Genomic DNA, 21566 nt, shown 5'->3' on the forward strand with positions numbered 1-21566 from the left:
AGCACCTCACACTTATCAGCATTAAACTCCATCTGCCATCTTTCAGCCCACTCTTCTAACTGGACTAAATCTTTCTGCAAGCTTTGAAAACCTACTTCATTATCCACAATGCCACCCATCTTAGTATCATCTGCATACTTACTAATCCAATTTATCACCCCATCATCCAGATCATTAATGTATATGACAAACAACATTGGACCCAGTACAGATCCCTGAGGCACACCACTAGTCACCGGCCTCCAACCTGACAAACAGTTATCTACCACTACTCTCTGGCATCTTCCATCCAGCCACTGTTGAATCCATTTTACTACTTCAATATTAATACCTAACGATTGAACCTTCCTAACTAACCTTCTGTGTGGAACCTTGTCAAAGGCCTTACTGAAGTCCATATAGACAACATCCACCGCTTCACCCTCGTCAATTTTCCTAGTTACCTCTTCAAAAAATTCAATAAGATCTGTCAAACATGACCTTCCACGCACAAATCCATGTTGACTGTTCTTAATCAGATCCTGTCTATCCAGATAATTATATATACCATCTCTAAGGATACTTTCCATTAATTTACCCACCACTGACATCAAACTTACAGGCTGATAATTGCTAGGTTTACTCCTAGAACCGTTTTTAAACAATGGAATCACATCAGCAGTACGCCAATCCTCTGGCACCAGTAGTTCCTCTTGTTGAATCATCATAGTTTCCATAACTACCCTACTTGTTTCCTTTACCTTACACAATTCAATATCCTTCTCCTTAGTGAATACCAAAGAAAAGAAATTGTTCAAAATCTCCCACATCTCTTTTGGCTCCGTACATAATTGTCCACTCTGATTCTCTAAGGGACCAATTTTATCCCTCACTATCCTTTTGCTATTAATATAACTCTAGACACCCTTTGGATTTATTTTCACCTTACTTTCCAAAGCAACCTCACATCTTCTTTTAGCTTTTCTGATTTCTTTCTTAAGATTCTTTTTACATTCTTTATATTCCTCGAGCACCTCATTTACTCCAAGCTGCCTATATTTATTGTAGATCTCCCTCTTTCTCCAAACCAAGTTTCCAATATCCCTTGAAAACCTAGCACATTTATTTTTCAACGTAGGCCCCTCTTATATTTATACTCTTAGTCCAGCCTTCGTGAAGCATACGGATCCCTTCTTTGTAGAAGTCGGCGTCTTGGACCTCCAGAAGTGGTTCACAGCAGGGGTGATATATAAGTTCATGGCCTAAGGTAGAAGGAGATGAGTTATACATCTCTCGTTACATGCATTTGCAGTTCAACTCTTTGAGTGCTTATGCAGAAAGTTTGGAGTTAATAACTCATCTTCTTCCACCTTAGGCCACGAACGTCTCAATCACCCTGCTGTGGACCTCTCTGGAGGTCCAAGACGCCAACTTCTACAAAGAAGGGATCCGTATGCTCCACGACCACTGGACTAAGTGTGTAAATGTAGTAGGGGACTATGTTGAAAAATAAGTGTGCTAGGTTTTCTAAAATTGACTCCTTCTACCTTAGGTCACGAACATATCAATCACCCCTCGTACATAGATGACGCAAACACGAGGAAATCTGCAGATGCTGGAATTTCAAGCAACACATAAAAGTTGCTGGTGAACGCAGAGCAACTTTTATGTGTGTTGCTCAAACAAAGATGAGTCACTTTCGCAACTGTGAGATTAAACAAAATCCCTTTTCTTTCCGAGAATTGCTTAGATGCTAATCCAAGAAATATTTCCCAGAAACAAGGAGGCAGTAGTATCATATTCATTTTGCCTCTTCTGTTGTAAGTGTGGAAATGATCTAAAGCTTGCCTAGATTATATTATGTAGGGGTGCTGAACTTGCATCTTGGCAAAAGGTTAAACAATAAAGAAATGTTTTCTTTTAGAACATAGAGCATCGAAAACCTACAGCACAATACAGGCCCTTTGGCCCTTTGGCTGTGCTGAATATGTACTTACTTTAGAAATTACCTTGGGTTACCCATCGTCCTCTATTTTTCTAATCTCCATGTACCTATCCAAGAGTCCTTTAAAAGACCCTATCATATCCGCCTCCACCACTGTTGCCGGCAGCCCATTCCATGCATTCACCACTCTACATAAAAAACTTACCCCTGACATCCTCCCTGTATCTACTTCCAAGTATCTTAAAACTAAGCCTCCTCATGTTAGCTATTTCAGCCCTGGGCAAAAGTCTCTGACTATCCACATGATCAATGCGTCTTGGCTCTTAAACTCAATCCAACGGTTGATGAAGGACAATGCACCATATGCCTTCTTAACCACACAGCCAACCTGTGCAGCAGGTTTGAGTGTCCTATGGACTCAGACCCCAAGATCCCTCTGATCCTCTATACTACCAAGAGTGTTACCATTAATACTATATTTTGCCATCATATTTGACCTACCAAAATGAACCACCTCACACTTATCTTGGTTGAACTCCATCTGCACTTCTCAGCCCAGTTTTGCATCCTATCAATGTCCCGCTGTAACCTCTTACAGCCCTCCACACTATCCACAACACCCCGAACCTCCGTGTTATCAGGAAATTTACTAACCCATCCCTCCACTTCCTCATCCAGATCATTTATAAAGATCACGAACAGAAATGGTACCAGAACAGATCCCTGAGGCACACCACTGGTCACCAACCTCCATACAGCATATGACCTGTCTACAACCATTCTTTACCTGCTGTGTGCAAGTCAGTATTGGATCCACAAAACAAAGTCCCCTTGGATCCCATGTCTCTTTATTTTCTCAATAAGCCTTGCATGGGGTACCTTATCAAATGCCTTACTGAAATCCATATACACTACATCTACTGCTCTTCCTTCATCAATGTGTTTAGTCACATCCTCAAGAAATTCAATCAGGCTCGTAAGACACGACCTGCCCTTGACAAAGCCATGCTGACTACTCCTAATCATATTATACCTCTCCAAATGTTCATAAATCCTGCCTCTCAGGATCTTCTCCATCAACTTACAAACCACTGAAGTAAGACTCACTGGTCTATAATTTCCTGGGCTATCTCTACTCCCTTTATTGAATAAGGGAACAGCATCCGCAACCCTCCAATCCTCCGGAACCTCTCCCGTCCCCACTGATGATGCAAAAATCATCACCAGAGGCTCAGCAATCTCCTCCCTCGCTTCCCACAGTGGCCTGGGGTATATCCCGTCTGGTCCCGGTGACTTATCTAACTTGATGCTTTCCAAAAGCTCCAGCACATCCTCTTTCTTAATGTCTATATGCTCAAGCTTTTCAGTCCATTGTAAGTCATCCCTACGATCGCCAAGATCCTTTTCCGTAGTGAATACTGAAGTAAAGTATTTATTAAGTACCGCCGCTACCTCCTCCAGTATCATACATACTTTTCCACTGTCACACTTGGTTGGTCCTATTCTCTCACGTCTTATCCTCTTGCTCATCAGCATAAAAGACCAATGCATACTGCAGAAATAGAGCAAAGACAGTTGTTCATGTGTCCTGGAAAATACTTCTCCCGTAACCAATACCATCAGAAACAGGAGGTTTCAAGTTGTGTTTATAATGAGGTGCAGGTACAATGAAGAACTTGTATGCAGTAGCATTACAGACATTTTGGTTCAGCAACACACAGAACATAAATATAGATACCTTCTGTAGCCTGGGGAAAAGTACACACTCAGGACAACAAATACTTTTTCAGGTTTTAATTCCTTTATTTGTTTTAGAAGTTTTCGTGCCAGAAGATGGTCTCAAAACAAAACGAACGAATTTACAACTAGTTCTTGCAATTACAATCTCAGTTTAACTTTCGATCCACACCCTTATGTATCGACGAATTGTGTAAGCAGTATAAAAGAACATAAAGCAAACCACACAAAACTAATACAGTAGTGGCAACTCTACTTGGCCGGTAAGGAACTTTGCACAAGCCATGCTATCCAGCACTGATGCCTTCACTCATGAAAATCGTTCCTCACCATGCCCAGTATCTCTGGGAGGAACTTAATCTTCTTAAAGCTCCACCAGCTTCTTCTGCAGAAAACAAAAATGTTTTCTCCCCACTATCCCACGCGTGTGTGATGACATCAATGTCTCCACTTAAAGGCACAGACAACTATTCCAGCATTACCTGGATGGATGCCTAAATACACTTTTAACGATAATGAATAAGATTCGACGGTCACCCGGTTGCATTCTCCCGTGCATTCAAGTAATTGTCCTCGATTACTTGCTCACTACAAGGGTACTTTTAACCTCCTTAACTGCTTCTCTAAAGAGAACTGAACTGAGACTAGCCAGTATCTCAAACACTGCTGCCAGACTTATGGAGGCCTCATCAAGGACTGACCTGGGTTCGCGATGTGGGTTGGGGTGCTGTCCAGCATTTACTCGTTTACTCCTGTGGGGTGCTGCCACAGGAGGGCTACTGACCTCCACCCCTGCACTAGCAGTCGCTGGGTCCCCAGTCTCAGTTCCAGAAGGGAAAGGGATAGGAACAGACAAGTTAGAAAAGTGTTTAGTTGGAGTAAGGGGAAATATGAGGCTATCAGGTAGGAAATTGGGAGCTTAAATCGGAGACAGATGTTCTCAGGGAAATGTATGAAAGAAATGTGGCAAATGTTCAGGGAATATTTGCGTGGAGTTCTGCATAGGTACGTTCCAATGAGACAGGGAAAGGATGGTAGGGTACAGGAACCATGCTGTACAAAGGCTGTTGCAAATCTAGTCAAGAAGAGAAGTAAAACTTACGAAGGGTTCAAAAAACTAGGTAATGATAGAGATCTACAAAATTATAAGGATAGCAGGAAGGAGCTTAATAATGAAATTAGGAGAGCCAGAAGGGGCCATGAGAAGGCCTTGGTGGACAGGATTAAGGAAAACCCCAGGCATTCTACAAGTATTTGAAAAGCAAGAGGATAAGACATGAGAGAATAGGACCAAGCAAATGTGACAGTGGAAAAGTGTGTATGGAACCAGGAGATAGCAGAGGTATTTAATGAGTATTTTGCTTCAATATTCACTACGGAAAAGGATCTTGGCGATTGTAGGGATGACTTACAATGGACTGACAAGCTTGAGCATGTAGATATTAAGAAGGGGATATGCTGGAGCTTTTGGAAAGCATCAAATTGGATAAGTCACTGGGACAGGACGAGATGTACCCCAGGCTACTGTGAGAGGCGAGGGAGGAGATTGTTGAGCCTCTGGCAATGATCTTTGCATCATCAATGGGGACGAGAGAGATTCCAGAGGATTGGAGGGTTGCAGATGTTGTTCCCTTATTTAACAAAGGGAGTAGATATAGCCTAGGAAATTATAGACCAGTGAGTCTTACTTCAGTGGTTGGTAAGTTGATGGAGAAGATCCTGAGAGGATTTATTTATGAACATTTGGAGAGGCATAATATGATTAGGAATAGTCAGCATGGCTTTGTGAAAGTTGTGCCTTACAAGCCTCATTGAATTTTTTGAGGATGTGACTGAACACATTGAAGAAGGTAGAGCAGTAGATGTAGTGTATATGGATTTCAGCAAGGGATTTGATAAGGTACACCATGCAAGGCTTATTGAGGAAATATGGAGGTATGGGATCTGAGAGGACATTGCTTTGTGGATCCAGACCTGGCTTGCCAACAGAAGGCAAAGAGTGGTTGTAGTTGGGTCATATTCTGCATGGAGGTTGGTGACCAGCAGTGTGCCTCAGGGATCTGTTCTGGGACACCCACTCTTCGTGATTTTTATAAATGACCTGGATGAGGAAGTGGAGGGGATGGGTTGGTAAATTTGCTGATGACACAAAGGTTTCAGGTGTGTGGATAATGTGGAGGGCTGTCAGAGGTTACAGTGGGGCATTGACAGGATGCAAAACTGGGCTGAAAAGTGGCAGATGGAGTTCAACCCAGATAAATGTGAAGTTGTTCATTTTGGTAGGTCAAACATAATGGCATAATATAGTATTAATGGTAAGACTCTTGGCAGTGTGGAGGATCAGAGGGATCTTGGGGTCCGAGTCCATAGGATACTCAAATCTGCTGTGCAGGTTGACTCTGTGTTTAGGAAGGCATATGGTGCATTGGCCTTCATCAATTGTGGGATTGAGTTTAAGAGCCGAGAGGTAATATTGCAGCTATATAGGACGCTGTTCAGACCCCACTTGGATATTGTGATCAGTTCTGGTCACCTCACTCCAGGAAGGATGTGGAAACTATAGAAAGAGTGCAGAGGAGATTTACAAGGACGTTGCCTAGATTGGGGAGCAAGCCTTATGAGAATAAGTTGATTGATCTTGGCCTTTTCTCCTTGGAGCAACAGAGGATGAGAGGTGACCTGATAGAGGTGTGTAAAATGATAAGAGGCATTGATCATGTGGATAGTCAGAGGCTTTTTCCCAGGGCTGAAATGGCTAACATGAGGAGGCATAGTTTTAAGGTGCTTGGAAGTAGATACAGGGGGGATGACATGGGTAACTTTTTTACGTAGAGTGGTGAGTGTGTGGAATGGGTGGTGGAGGCGGATACCATAGGGAATCTTGGATAGGTACATGGAGCTTAGAAAAATAGAGGGCTGTGGGTAATCCGAGGTAATTTCTAATGTAAGTACATGTTCAGCACAGCATTGTGGGCCAAAGGGCCAAAGGGCCTGTATTGTGCTATAGGTTTTCTCTGTTCTATGTTCTAAAAGAAAACATTTCTTTATTGTTTAACCTCTTGGCAAGATAGAAGCTCCAGTGGTTCAGCACCCCTAACTAATATAATCTAAGATGATGAGAGGCATTGATCGTGTGGATATTCAGAGGCTTTTTCCCAGGATTGGAATGGCTAGCACAAAAGGGCACAGTTTTAAGGTGCTTGGAGGTAGGTACAGAGAAGATGTCAGGGGTAAGCTTTTTATGCAGAGAGTGGTGAGTGTGTGGAATGAGCTGCCAGTGACTCTGGTGGAGGCGGATATGATAGGGTCTTTTAAGGGATAGGTACATGGAGCTTAGAACAGTAGACGGTTATGGGTAACCTTAGGTAATTTTTAAGGTAAGGATATATTCAGCACAGCTTTGTGGGCTGAAGGGCCTGTATTGTGCTGTAGGTTTTCTATGTTTCTTTTTTCTAGATCTGAACTCATCCATAGTTTTTATAAAAAGTTAATAGTTGGATGATTGTTGAGATGAAATTCACACAGTCAAATCCAAAGCTGTATCTAAACACCATTATGTGATGAGCATAAGTTTGTTGAGCTGAATAATATTGTCTATTTTCTCACTTAATACTAAGAATTACAATAAACAAATCACAATGGAGATAGCTGTGTGTAGAAACAAAATGACATGGTGTGTAAGATGTTGAATTTGAAAATCAAACAACAGGAATTCTGCAGATGCTGGAAATTCAAGCAACACACATAAAAGTTGCTGGTGAACGCAGCAGGCCAGGCAGCATCTCTAGGAAGAGGTGCAGTTGACGTTTTAGGCCGAGACCCTTAGTCAGGACTAACTGAAGGAAGAGTGAGTAAGGGATTTGAAAGTTGGAGGGGGAGGGGGAGATCCAAAATGATAGGAGAAGACAGGAGGGGGAGGGATGGAGCCAAGAGCTGGACAGGTGATTGGCAAAAGGGATACGAGAGGATCATGGGACAGGAGGTCCGGGAAGAAAGACAAGGGGGCGGGGGGACCCAGAGGTTGGGCAAGGGGTATATTCAGAGGGACAGAGGGAGGAAAAGGAGAGTGAGATAAAGAATGTTACTTATTTTTATATCGTACCCCATCTGTTACTTATTTTTATATTCCGCTAATGCCCCACCTCCCCCTCGTACCCCATCTGTTACTTATCTTTATGCACACATTCTTTCTCTCACTCTCCTTTTTCTCCCTCTGTCCCTCTGAATATACCCTTTGCCCATCCTCTGGGTCCCCCCCCCACCTTGTCTTTCTTCCCGGACCTCCTGTCCCATGATCCTCTCGTATCCCCTTTTGCCAATCACCTGTCCAGCCCTTGGCTCCATCCCTCCCCCTCCTGTCTTCTCCTATCATTTTGGATCTCCCCCTCCTCCTCCCACTTTCAAATCTCTTACTCACTCTTCCTTCAGTTAGTCCTGAAGAAGGGTCTCGGCCTGAAACGTCGACTGCACCTCTTCTTACAGATGCTGCCTGGCCTGCTGCGTTCACCAGCAACTTTGATGTGTGTTGCTTGAATTTGAAAATGTGAGGTTCATAAAGGTAACAGGCAGATAATGTAAATGTGGAACTACTTCAGGTTGAATTCCTGCATGTTCAAGCCCTATGGAAGATTGGGATGTAATTGGAGAGCTGAGGGAATATTAAGGTCTAAGAGAAAGCTGTAGTCATAGGTTTTATAAACCAACAGTGTTTGACTTTGTGCAGCTAAGAGCCTGTACTTTGATGACAGAAGTCAGTATGGGCTCCCCTTCCCCCTTATCTTTCTCCCCAGACCTCCCGTCCCATGATCCTCTCCCTTCTCCAGCTCTTGGCTCCATCCCTCCCCTCCTGTCTTTTCCTATCATTTCAGATCTCCCCCTCCCCCTCCCACTTTCAAATCCCTTACTTTCTCTTCTTTCAGTTGATTCTGATGAAGGGTCTCGGCCCGAAACGTCGACTGTACCTCTTCCTATAGATGCTGCCTAGCCTGCTGCGTTCCACCAGCATTTTTTGTGTGTGTTGCTTGAATTTCCAGCATCTGCAGATTTCCTCGTGTCTGCCTTTTGCAGGATTTTCCGTTCAAAGGCATTGGTATTTCTATACCAGGCTGTGATGCCAATCAGTTCACTCTCCCCAACACATCTATAGAAGTTTGTCAAAGTTTTAGATGCCATGCTGAATCGCTGCAAACTCCGGTACTGCTGTCTTTTCTTCACAATTACACTTATGTACAGGGTCCAGGACGTGTCATTGATGTCAGTCTCCAGCAGATGGCAGCATGTTGAAATAAAGACCAGATGGGATGGGTAACCCTGCAGATCACCAGAATTCATTCTTCAGGATCACGGGTGAATGTTGTGAGGATTTAGCATTTGGTATAGAAATTGAGAAGTGAGGAGATTAGGAAGGTATTGTAGTGTCACTGGTCAGGTTAGGATCAGCATAATTTCTCCACAATTTCTCCAATTACAATAAAAGTATTTTACTGTGGAATAAAGGATTCTGGTCTCCAGTTATTGATTCAGTCCCTGAGTTGGATTCTTGCACAAATTGTGGCAGCTTCAGTCGCTGGCATGTTATATGTATAGGTAGACATGGGGGAAGCAGTAGTTCTTTAAGATGACTTGATAATCTTATTACATGGGAGCAGACTAGACAGTCTCTTGGCCTGCTTTGCCACTCAAAAATTCAAGCTGGTCTTTTACCTCAGCACCATTTTACTGCCCTATCTCCGTCTAATTTAAATCTTGTATTATCTAAAGATATATTGATCTCTCTCTTCACTATGAAACACTCTGGTTCCTTTGACTCTGCAAGTCTAGGGTAAACAAACTCTGGCCCCGCCAAATGCATGAGATTGAAGTGCAAGCCCCCAAATCCCCCTGTTTGTGTGGATACTGCGTGATTCGTTACCATGTTATAAATAAATATCACAAAATAACAGACGGTACACTGCATACAGTTAAAAGATTCAGCTTTATAATTCGTAATTTGACTAAAGGGTTAGTAAAGAAAAAGCAAAAAAGGGAAAGGGCCCATTTTAATGAAATAGTCTAATATGCACAGTTGGAGCTCATGGTTTCTCCTTTGCTGATCCCCCATTGATTTCCCCCAGGCTTCGTCGAATCACAGCCCCACTCCGGGTCGAGTCCTACAACCCCTTCTCACCGGCGTCTTCTCTCTTCTCTCCCAACAAAATGCCTAACCTTAGTGTCCTCACCAGAGAAACCTCCCCTTAATCCAGCCATCCTAACTGGCTGGCACAGAATTCTCCTGTCTCTTATCTTCAACAGTAACCCAGACAAGCAGCTTGTATAGAATAGAACAGCATAACAGAGAAAAAGTAAGAACCAGGGCATTATGACTATGATGACCGAGTTTCCACAACCCTCCTAGGAAGGGAATTCTGATGATTCATGAGCCCCTGGCTGAAAATATCTCTTTCTCCTCTCCTGTCCTGTGATTGGCCCAGAATAATTTGAAACTTTGACTCTTGGTTCCGGATATCCTAGCAGGTGAAACATCATCTCTATATTCCCTCTGTTAAACCCAGTAAGAACATGTACATTTCCTTTTGCTATTTGGAGTTTACCTACTAAAATTTTATTGCCTACAAGCTGAATTAGATTTTAAAATTTTATCAAAGAACTTTGGGCTAGGCATACTGTGCGAAAATGAGAAGAAATAAGATTCAAGATTCAAAAAGATTCAAGATTCAAAAAACTTTATTGTCATTCTAACTGTACGTCAGCTCTGCAGAGCAGAATGAGACAGCGTTTCTCCGGAGCAGTGCAATCATAACATACAAACGCAACACTAAATAATAAACATAACAATAAATAGTAAAACACAACAGCCACATGTCAGTTAAAATCAAGTTATAAGTGTCCAGTGCAAGATAAAAGTGTCCAAAGCAGAGTCGGTGGAGCAGCTATTTAGCAGTCTGCCTGCCTGTGGGAGGAAGCTGTTTAGTAGTCTTGTGGTTTTAGTTTTGATGCTCCTGTAACGTTTACCTGATGGCAGAAGAACAAACAGTTCATGGAGAGGGTGTGAGGGATCTTTAATGATATCTTCTGGAGGCATCGACTCTGAAAGAGGTTTTGGACAGAAGGTTGGGAGACCCCAATAATCTTCTCTGCTCCCCTAACTACCCTCTGTGAGGCTTTTTTGTCAACAGCACAGCAGCTGGAGTACCAGGTTGTGATGCAAAAGGTCAGCACACTCTCAACCACGCCTCTGTAGAATGTAGTTAAGATGTTAGTGGGAAGTGATGCTTGTTTAAGCTGCCTCAGAAAGTGCATTCTCTGCTGGGCTCGTTTCACAATCCCAGTGGTGTTCCTGGACCAGGTGAGATTGTCCGAGATCTGTACCCCAAGGAACTTGATGTTTTCCACTCTCTCCACTGTGGAGCCGCTGATGCTGAGGGGTGTGTGCTCAGGCTGAGAACATCTGAAATCGACGATCATCTCCTTGGTTTTGGTGACATAAGGTATCAAGTTGTTATCCCTGCACCAGCTCTCTAGGTGTTTGACCACCTCCCTGTACATTGTTTCATCATTTTTGCTGATGAGCCCCACCACTGTGGTATCATCTGCAAATTTAATGATCAGGTTCTCCTTGAATCTGGCTGCACAGTTATGTGTTAGCAGTGTAAACAGCAATGGGCTAAGCACACAGCCTTGTGGGGATCCAGTGCTCAGTGTGATGGAGTCAGAGATGTTCCTGCCAACACGGACTGACTGTGGTCTCTCTGTCAAGAAATCCAGAATCCAGCGACACATGGCAGTGCTGTGGCCAAGCTGCGACAGTTTCTCCACTAGTCTCTGCGGGATGATGGTATGGAACGCTGAACTGAAATCAATGTACAGGATTCTGGCATAAGTGTCTTTGTTGTCCAAGTGAGAGAGAACTGTGTGCAGTGTGGTGGATATTGCGTCCTCCGTAGAGCGATTTGGACGATAAGCAAACTGCAGAGGATCCAGCGATGAGGGGAGGCTGGCTGTGATATGAGGCTTGACAAGCCTCATATAATCTAAATTTATCAAACCTCTCTTCATAGTTAATACACACCAATACTGGCAACATCCTAGTGAGCCTCTCTAAACCCTCCCCAAGCTTCCTATAATGTGGAGAACAGACCTAAACGTGGCCCAAGCAACATGACTTGCCAATTTTATCCTCAATTCTCTGACCAATGAAGATAAACATGATGTATGTTGCTTTTACCTCTCTATCTACTTGTGTTGCCATTTTCAAGAAACAAGGAACTGGCACCCTAAAATCCTTCTGCGCATCAGAACTCCTAAGGGTCCTGTCATTTATTTTCCTCTTACATTTGACCTGCCACAATGCATCTCATTACACTTGCCTGGGTTAAACACCATCTGCCATTTTTCTGCCAACATTTACAATTGATCTATATCCTGAATTTTCATCCAATTTTATATGGGTTCTAACATAGAACATTACAACATAGTACAGGCCCTTCAATCCATGATGTAGTGCTGACCTTTTAACCTACTCTAAGATCAATCTAATCCTTCCTTCCTACATAACCCTCCATTGTTCAATCATCCATGTGCCTATCTAAGAGATCCTCAAATGCTCCTAATATATCTGCCTCTTCCACCTCCCCTTGCAGGGCATCACATGCCCCAACCACACTCTGTGTAAAGAACTTAGCACTGATATCCCCCATATACTTTTCTCCAATTACCTTAACCTCCAAGAAATTCTGGAAAGATGATCGTGCGTTTGGTTACTGCAGCCTCTCCTGGACCAACAAATGGTACTAATGTTTGTCTTAATCATCTTGGGAACGCTATCTGCTGCTTCTCAGACCAGCTCCACATTCTGTCAATGCCCTGTTGCAACTTACATCAACCCTCCACACTATCCACAACTACACCAACCTTGATATCATCTGTAAACTTACTAATCCACCCTTCCACTTCCTCATCCACATTATCAATAAAAAATCACAAATAGCAGGAGTCCCAGAGCAGATCTCAATGGAACACCATTGGTCACCAACCTGCAGGCAGAATACTGTCCATCTACTTTCACCTTTTGCCTTCCAGCGCTATAGGTTCCAGCTCTGCTACTTGTGGAACACCACTGACGTCCAGTCAAAAAGAAAGATACCTTTCCACCATTACCCACTGGCTTATATTTGTGAGCTCTAACGAATGGAGCACAAAGCCATGTGGGTGGAGCAAGTAATTAGGAAGGCTAATGGAATTTTGGCTTTTATTTGAAAGGGTGGCGAAAAACCGGAAATTAAGAAAAACATTGAAGGTCCAAGTATTTTAAAATCTGAAGTTCATAATGCAATAAATAAGATGAAGAAAGGAAAGGCAGCAGGTGCTGATGAATTAATAATAGAACAAACTATTGCCCTTGAAGATTGTGGAATTGAAAAACTTACTGATTTAATCATTGACATTTATGAGACTGGAATAATACCAGAAGAGATGAAAAAATCAGTATTTATCACTCTTCCTAAGAAAGGTGGAGCAATAGAATGTGAATTACATAGGACCATAAATTTAATGAATCATACCTCCAAGGTACTTCTAAGAATTTTGATAATGAGCTAAAAGTAAGATACAAGCTGAAACAGGCAAAGAACAATGTGGTTTTCTGAAAGGCAAAGGTACAAGAAAATCAATATTGACGTTAAGGATACTATCAGAACGAGCTATTAGAAACCATAGAAACCATAGAAAAAATACAGCACAGAAACAGGCCTTTTGGCCCTTCTTGGCTGTGCCAAACCATTTTCTGCCTAGTCCCACTGACCTGCACATGGACCATATCCCTCCATACACCTCCCATCCATGTATCTGTCCAATTTATTCATAAATGATAAAAAAGAACCCGCATTTACCACCTCGTCTGACAACTCATTCCATACTCCCACCACTCTCTGTGTGAAGAAGCCCCCCCTAATGTTCCCTTTAAACTTTTCCCCCCTCACACTTAACCCATGTCCTCTGGTTTTTTTCTCCCCTTGCCTCAGTGGAAAAAGCCTGCTTGCATTCACTCTATCTATACCCATCATAATTTTATATACCTCTATCAAATCTCCCCTCATACTTCTACGCTCCAAGGAATAAAGTCCTAACCTATTCAACCTTTCTCTGTAACTGAGTTTCTCAAGTCCCGGCAACATCCCTGTAAACCTTCTCTGCACTCTTTCAACCTTATTTATATCCTTCCTGTAATTTGGTGATCAAAACTGAACATAATACTCGAGATTTGGCCTCACCAATGCCTTATACAATCTCATCATAACATTCCAGCTCTTATACTCAATACTTTGATTAATAAAGGCCAATGTACCAAAAGCTCTCTTTACGACCCTATCTACCTGTGACACCACTTTTAGGGAACTTTGTATCTGTTTTCCCAGATCCCTCTGTTCTACTGCACTCCTCAGTGCCTTACCATTTACCCTGTATGTTCTACCTTGGTTTGTCCTTCCAAAGTGCAATACCTCACACTTGTCTGTATTAAACTCCATCTGCCATTTTTCAGCCCATTTTTCCAGCTGGTCGAAGTCCCTCTGCAGGCTTTGAAAACCTTCCTCACTGTCCACTAAACCTCCAATCTTTGTATCATCAGCAAATTTGCTGATCCAATTTACCACATTATCATCCAGATCATTGATATAGATGACAAATAACAATGGACCCAGCACTGATTCCTGTGGCACACCACTAGTCACAGGCCTCCACTCGGAGAAGCAATTCTCTACTACCACTCTTTGGCTTCTTCCATTGAGCCAATGTCTAATCCAATTTACCACCTCTCCATGTATACCTAGCGAATGAATTTTCCTAACTAACCTCCCATGCGGGACCTTGTCAAAGGTCTTACTGAAGTCCATGTAGACAACATCCACTGCCTTCCCTTCATCCACTTTCCTGGTAACCTCTTCAAAAAACTCCAATAGATTGGTCAAACATGACCTACCACGCACAAAGCCATGTTGACTCTTCCTAATAATTCCCTGTCTATCCAAATACTTGTAGATTCTGCCTCTTAGTACATCCTTCAATAATTTACCCACTACCGACATCAAACTTACCAGCCTATAATTTCCTGGATTACTTTTCGATCCTTTTTCAAACAACGGAACAACATGAGCCACTCTCCAATCCTCACCTGTAGACACTGACATTTTAAATATATCTGCCAAGGCCCCTGCAATTTCAACGTTAGTCTCTTTCAAGGTCCGAGGGAATACCCTGTCAGGTCCTGGGGATTTATCCACTTTAATTTGCTTCAAGATAGCAAGCACCTCCTCCTTTTCAGTTTCCATGATCTCACCATTTGTTTCCCTTAATTCCATAGACTTCATGCCAGTTTCCTTAGTAAATACAGACGCAAGAAGCCCATTTAAGATCTCCCCCATTTCTTTTGGTTCCGCACATAGCCCTTATTCCGTACTTATTCAAGTGCAAAAAGATTTGTTTGTTTTATCGACTACAAAAAAGCATTTGATAAAGTGAAGCACAATAAGTTATTTGAAATATTACAGAGAACTCTAGATCTAGATTCGAAAGGCCTCTGCCTAATCAGAAATCTGTACTGGGAACAAACTGCCACTGTAAAAATAGATGGAGAAGTGAGTCAGTTTACGAAAATCAAGAAAGGTGTTAGACAAGGGAATGTTTTCTCCCCCTGATTTATTTAATGTGTACAGTGAAACAATATTACAAAAAATAAGAGGCATCTTGGGAATCAAAGTTGGCGGTGAAAACATCAATAATTTCAGATTTGCAGATGACGCTGTGTTAATTGCAAATACGGAGGAAGAACTACAAAACTTAATTGGTATAATTGTTGAAGAAAGTGCAAAAATGGGTCTATCTATCAATTGCAAAAAGACAGAATGTAGGGTGATATCCAGAAAGAAGAAGAATCCTATCTGCAGGCTGAGAATAAATGGGGAAGACATAAAACAAGTACAGAACTTTTGCTACTTAGGAAGCTGGGTGACATCAGATGGCAGATGTGACTTGGACATCAAAAGAAGAATAGGGATGGCAGAAGACACCTTTACAAGAATGAAGAGTATACTGACCAATACTAAACTAGACATGACAACCTGCCTCAGAGTACTAATCTGTTATGTTTATCCAGTTATGTTATATGGCTCAGAATGTTGAACAATATTTAGTAACATGAGGAAACAAATTGTAGCAGCAGAAATGTGGTTTTTGAGGAGGATGCAAAGAATATCATGGACAAAACAAATATCTAATGAGGATGTCATGAACAGAGCAAACACAAAAAGAGAAATAATGTATGAGATCATGAAAAGGCAACATATCTTCATTGGACATGTGATTAGGAAAGAAGAGTTTGAATGCATGGTAATTATGGGAAAGATTGAAGGGAAGAAAGCAAGAGGAAGACAAAGACAAATGATGAAGGAGACAGCAGCCAGAGAATTGGAAATGAATACCAATGAATTGATCCACCTGACCCGAAAAAGGAGTGTGTGGGCCATGGCAGTCAAAGCTCAAACTGGGCATGGCACCTGATGATGATGATGATGTAGAATACAAAAGTAGGGAAGTTTTGATGCAAATACACAATGCACCCATAAGACCACACAAGCTCTATTGTGACCAGTTTTGATCACAATATTTAAGGAATTTTGTTCTTGCTTTTGCACAGAGAAAGTTTTCTGGGATGTAATGATTGAGATATGAAGAGGTTGAACAGATTGAATCAGTACTCGTTGCTGTTTAGAGGGATGAGAGATGATTTCATTGAAGCATTGTGGGGGTCAGAAATCTAGCACTGTTTCAAAGGAGATACCCATCTGAGAGCTACAGAGGTTGTGGCTTTAAATGTATACAAGAAAGGACTGAAAAAAGTTTTAATTACAAGGGATTCAGCTGTTTGGGAGTGTGTGAGAATATGTGTTAAGGCTAAGATTGCATCATGATCTTATTGAATGGTGGAGCAGGTTTTTGGGACTATTTGGCCATTGCCTTGAGCTCTTCTTTATGATGTGAAAGAAAAAGGTGAAATTAACATGAGAAAGTAAGAAGAAAGATTGGGTAATATATGATCCTTGTATAATGTTCAAATTCACAAAGCTGCTTTTGAAAAAGCTCATAGACCATGAAAGTAAACAGCATAAGAATGCATCATACTGCCACACGTTTTCCAGTCAATTTATCATTGTGCTTAATAATTCAAATAGCTGACAGTCCTTCTATCCTAGACTTGCTTTAAGCCATGTCATATTACCATACTTGTTAAAGAGACACATTGATGAGTAGCAGAAGCAAATGTGTAAATGCACTGAAAGGGTTTTTCAAGAGGTTGTTGGATAATAGCTCATGAGGGAGTGGAATGATGTCTCAAGGCACTCCTTAGGTGGAACAAACTATGTATGTCAAGCTATGCCTTGAACAAGATCTTGCCAACTTTGATTTCATCTTAAATTGAATAATAGTTGACTAATAGCCTAAATTTTCCATCGTGCAGAATCCGTAGCTAGATCTTGAGATGGAATTGGTAAAAAAGACATGGGAGAGTTAATCCAGTGTTTACACTAGTTGAGAAGTCTAGCAGTGGGAGGAATCAGACTAGAAATATATTGTATAACCCCAAAGGCTATGTATTAATATCCAACTTTCTAGTGTGGCACAGTTTTCTACACAGGTCTGAGTATTTTTGTGTTTGTCGGAAATCCTCAATTTTAGGTACTTTATTTTCTGGCATGAAAATCCCAAAAGTTACAAGAATAGTTTTGCATGCCCCAAAATTCAGTAGCAAGGTTTTCAATCACATTACTCTAGAACTATCAGCTGCAGTTCATTAGTAAACCAACCAGTTCAGAAATACTGTTGTTTCAAGAGTCAGTCACAATCATATAATGTTCATAGGCCGTCTCCTGTGAAGTGTAAGAGATAGGAAGAGTTGACTATTAAGGCCAAGCCTACTCTTGGATTCAATTGTCGTGGCTATCCCTCGAGGTTGAGGATGATGGTCTTCGTTCTGAAGAAGTGGCCTACAGAGCGAAGACGTCTGTGCGTGTATTTGTTTAACGTGTACAAGATGTTGCACTCCAAGAAGCACATGATACTTCACAAATCAACCAGCTGATTCCAATGACATGGAAACCACGACGATTGGAACTGATGGATTTGTTGCAGTCTTCATCTGCCTTCACAGCCGTTGAGTTCGAAGTAACTTCGTCCGCCTGTTCCACCGTTGAGGTCTTGGTTGGATTGTTCTTTGTCAGGGACCTCACCCTCGACCTTACCACCATGGGTGGCCCTACCAGGAGCATAGCTCCAGACGGCATTGCTCTCGGGATCACAGGGCCTCACAAGCTTCTCCACCACGACAAGGTGACAATCCACAGATTCAATCTTTGGATTCAATAACATCATGGCAGATCCATCTTTCTTCAAATCTACTTCCCTGTTCAATTTCCATAACTCTTGATTCCCTCACTAATTAGGTATCTAACTTATCTTTGAGTGTACTCAAGATTGATTATAGAACAGTATAGCACAGGAACAGGCCTTTTGGCCCATAATATTGTGCCAAACCAGCTAAAAAGTAAATCAAAAACACCCAACAATCCCTTCTACTTACACCATGTCCATATCACTTCATCTTCCTTACATCCATGTGTCTATTCAAACAACTCTTAAACACCTCTAATGTACTTGCCTCTACCACCATACCAGGCAGCGCATTACAGGCATCTATGACCCTCTGAGTAAAAACTTACCCCTCACATCCCCCTTGAGCCTACCCCCTCTCACCTTCAAGGCATTCTCTCTGGTATTTGACGTATCAACTCCGGAAACAGATTCTTTGTCCACATAATCTGCCCTGCGTAATCTTGTAAACCTCTATCAGATCTTCCCTCAGCCTCTGACATGCCAGACAAAACAACCCAAGTTTATCCAGCCTCTCCTGATAGCACATGCCCTCTAAACCAGGCAGTATCCTGGTAAACGTCCTCTGCACCCTCTTGAAACCCTCAACATCCTTCCATAGTGGGGCGACCGGAACTATACACAACACTTCAGGTGTGACCTAACCAGAGTTTTACAAAGTTGCAATATAACCTCCTGACCTTTGAGCTCAATGGCTCAACTAATAAAAACAAGCCTTCTTAACCACCTTATTGACTTGTGTAGCCGCTTTCACGGAGCTATGGACTTGGATCCCAAGATCCCTTTGCTCAACAACACTGTTAAGGATGTTGCTTTAACAGTGTACTGTCTCCTTGCATTTGCCCTACCGAGATGTAACACCTCATATTTATCTGGGTTAAACTCATTTCTCAGCCCATATCTGCAACCAGTCCATATCGTGCTGTATTTTGCTGTATAGTGTAGAAGACTTTGCCAGTCTACTACACTATCCACAACTTCATCAATCTTGGCGTTATCTGCACATTTAGTAACCCACCCGTTTACATTTTCCTCTAGGTCATTTATATACATCACAATAACAGAGGTCCCAGCAGAGATCCCTGTGGAACTCCACTAATAACAGACCTCCAGCTTGAATAAGTCCTTTCAACCACTAACCTCTGTCTTCTATCAAGTTGTTTCTTTCTTTCAAAGATCTCGAGAAAGTAATCCACATTCTTATATCCTCCCGCTTGGACTACTTCAACTCCCTGTATACTGGGATTAGTCAGTCGTCCCTGTCCCACCTGCAACTGGTCCAGAATGCCGCAGCCAGGCTCCTGACAGGTGCCCGGAAGAGGGACAATATTACTTCTATCTTGGCCTCTCTCCACTGGCTACCAGTACAGCTTAGAATTGATTTTAAAGTTCTCCTGTTGTTTATAAAGTCCTAAATGGGCTGCCCCCCTCCTATATCTCAGATCTTCTAATCCCTTATTCTACTTCCAGGTCCCTCAGGTCAGCTGACTTGGGGCTCCCGACTATTCCACGATCTAAATTTAAGTTCGGGGGTGACCGTGACTTTGCTGTTGTAACCCCTAGACTGTGGAACAGCATTCCCCTCCCTATCAGATCTGCCCCCCTCCCTTGACTCTTTTAAGTCCAGGCTCAAAACTTACCTTTATTCACTAATGTTTGAATCTTCCTGATGTGGCTGATTTTTGGCTTGTGCCTAGGTTCATGTGTTTATTTTGTGCCTATAAGCTGTGTGCCTTGTTGTTTATATCTGTGTTTCTTGTATTTGTGATTTTAGCTACCTGTTATGGTTTGTCAAAGGGTTGTTTTTAAATGTGCTATATAAATAAATTTGACTTGACTTGACTTCTATGCACAAACTTGTTCTAAACCAAGCAACCAATTTTCTGAGAACCCCATTCATCTTAATCTAGATCAGCCTCGCATGAAGGATCTTGTCAAATGCCTAGCTAAAATCCAGATATTCAACATCACTGCCCTACCCTCATCAGTCTCTCCTTATCACCTTATCAAAAATCTCAGTCAAGTTGCTAAGGCACTGTAGGTTTTTGCAAGTAAAACTATGTGAGGCATTTTCTGTTGAACAAAAAAATATAAGTCCAAAACCTAAACATAAAATGTGCTAAGAACTCTTTACATAATTACGCCATCATGTCAGACCAGCCTCTTAAAGTGAAACTCCAACTCAATGCTGGTGGTTGTGAATTACGTACTGTACATTTCTACCAATTATGTTTCCACACACAGGCATTCCTTACAGCGCCCCCCTCCCCCACAAGGGTTCACTAAATTCTGGGCATTGTGAGCCTGCCAGGAGCTTAGACGAGCAAACTGGCTTGTGCCCTGTGTTCCAAGGGTGGAGGAACTGCAGGTGCCTCTGGCTCATCCAGGGGTGTGTTGACACACTCATGGTCATGTCGTGACAGCAGGGGCATGGTAGTGGAATGGTTCAAATACTGCTGGGCCATTTTAAAGCGATCTACTGAAATACACTCAGGTTTACAAGTCATTTCTCTCTGTTCCAAAATGTGGAACAGGCCATCGTATGGGGGGGGGGGATGCTAAGGGGATGTTGGTGTACATCATGGAGGACGAAAACAATGAGGCAGAATGTAGGTCAACAGGAACACAAGAGTGTCGTACAGCATTATGTTAGGAATAGGTAAAAAGGAATTGAATGTATAGAGGAGGGTGGAGTACTACTGAAAGGCCAACCAGGCAGTCATGGTGTCAGGAATAAAATCACATGGCACTTGTAACGGCTGTCCATATACCAATTCAGCCACGGATGACTGCCAGTCTTCTTTTGGAGCTATTCTGAGCCGCAGCAGGACCCAAGGGAGACGATCTTGCCGACACTCATCTGTAAGGGAAGCCTTCAGAGCAGCCTTTCAGGGGCGTTAAAACCGCTTGCATAGGCCATTGGACTGTGGGTGATGTGCTGTGGTGTGATGTAGCCTAACACCAGGGTTCTGGGCCATCGCAGCCCAGAAGTCTGATAGAATTGAGGACCATAGTTAAATATCAGATGGGATGCCAAACTGCCAAACTGAGCAACCCAGGTGCTGATGAATGCTCGAGCCATGTCTGCAGCCATTATTGACGCTGGGGGGGGGGGGGGAAACGACCTCTGGCCACCTGGTTGTACGGTTCACCATGGTAAGGAGGTGCATGAAATCGCGGGAAGGGAGAAGAGGAACAACAAGATCCACATTGACATGGTCTAACTGTCACTTAGGGACCTCAGAAGATGCTAATGGTGCCTCAACATGACAGTTAATTTTTGCCTACTGGCACTCCACACAGGCTGGAGTCGAATCATGCATGCCCTTTCGAAAGCTGTGCGACACAAACTTTAGTGTAACCAGTTTCTGTGAGGCCTTCTGGCCCGGATGTGAGAGGCCATGTTTGGAGTCAAAAACAGTCTATCTCCAGTTTCTGATGGGGTGAGGGCAACTGGTTGAGACAT

Source organism: Mobula birostris, chromosome 2 (genome assembly GCF_030028105.1).
Source record: "Mobula birostris isolate sMobBir1 chromosome 2, sMobBir1.hap1, whole genome shotgun sequence".
NCBI classification, from domain to species: domain Eukaryota; kingdom Metazoa; phylum Chordata; class Chondrichthyes; order Myliobatiformes; family Myliobatidae; genus Mobula; species Mobula birostris.